Genomic DNA, 1,089 nt, shown 5'->3' with positions numbered 1-1,089 from the left:
AATTTCTGATGGAGGACCTTGTTTCACTCATGAAACTTAAAGTGGCCTTAGACAGATCAAAGACTAAATTTGCTAAATGAGAGGGGCTCTGCTCAGAATTCTCTGTCTGTTGCTGAGAAGATGATGGAAAAGGCTTGTTATTGCTTAGCCTGTTTCTTCCACCATTATTAAAGCCTTGTTGAGGCTTTTGTTGATCCTTCCATGAGAAATTTGGATGATTTCTCCATGATGAATTATAGGTGTTTCCATAAGGTTCACCCATGTAATTAACCTCTGCCATTGCAGGGTTCTCAGGATCATAAGCTTCTTCAGAAGCTGCCTCTTTAGTACTGTTGGATGCATTTTGCCATCCATTCAGACTTTGAGAGATCATGTTGACTTGCTGAGTCAACACTTTGTTCTGAGCCAATATGGCATTCAAAGCATCAATTTCAAGAACTCCATTCCTTTGAGGCATCCCATTATTCATGGAATTCCTCTCAGAAGTGTACATGAATTGGTTATTTGCAACCATGTCAATATGTTCTTGAGCTTCTGCAGGCATTTTCTTTAAGTGAATGGATCCACCTGCAGAATGGTCCAATGACATTTTGGAAAACTCAGATAGACCATAATAGAATATATCCAATATGGTCTATTCTGAAAACATGTCAGAAGGACACTTTTTGGTCATTTGCTTGTATCTTTCCCAAGCTTCATAGAGGGATTCACCATCTTTTTGCTTGAAGGTTTGAACATCCACTCTAAGCTTGCTCAGCTTTTGAGGAGGAAAGAATTTATCCAAGAAGGTCGTGACCAGCTTATCCCAGGAGTCCAGACAATCTTTAGGTTGTGAGTCCAACCATGTTCTAGCTCTGTCTCTTACAGCAAAAGGGAAAAGCATGAGCGTGTAGACTTCAGGATCTACTCCATTCGTCTTTACAGTCTCACAAATCTGCAAGAACTCAGTTAAAAACTAGTAAGGATCTTCAGATGGAAGTCCATGAAACTTGTAGTTCTGTTGCATTAGAGCAACTAATTGAGGTTTTAGCTCAAAATTGTTTGCTCCAATGGCCGGAATGGAGATGCTTCTTCCATCAAATTTGGACG

The 1,089-nt window shown here is 39.9% G+C and overlaps 1 non-coding gene across 1 annotated transcript; it reads left to right on the top strand.

Annotated features, from left to right (window-relative positions):
* The first annotated feature begins 647 nt into the window (after positions 1 to 647).
* LOC112711954 (small nucleolar RNA R71) lies at positions 648 to 751 on the top strand. The gene has a single exon (XR_003157640.1). It is a non-coding gene; the product is annotated as a small nucleolar RNA R71 (small nucleolar RNA).
* Positions 752 to 1,089: the final 338 nt, after the last annotated feature.

This window comes from Arachis hypogaea, chromosome 1 (genome assembly GCF_003086295.3).
Source record: "Arachis hypogaea cultivar Tifrunner chromosome 1, arahy.Tifrunner.gnm2.J5K5, whole genome shotgun sequence".
NCBI classification, from domain to species: Eukaryota; Viridiplantae; Streptophyta; class Magnoliopsida; order Fabales; family Fabaceae; genus Arachis; species Arachis hypogaea.
The sequence above is the reverse complement of the archived record's forward strand: the minus strand, read 5'-3'. Positions and strand labels throughout refer to the sequence as shown.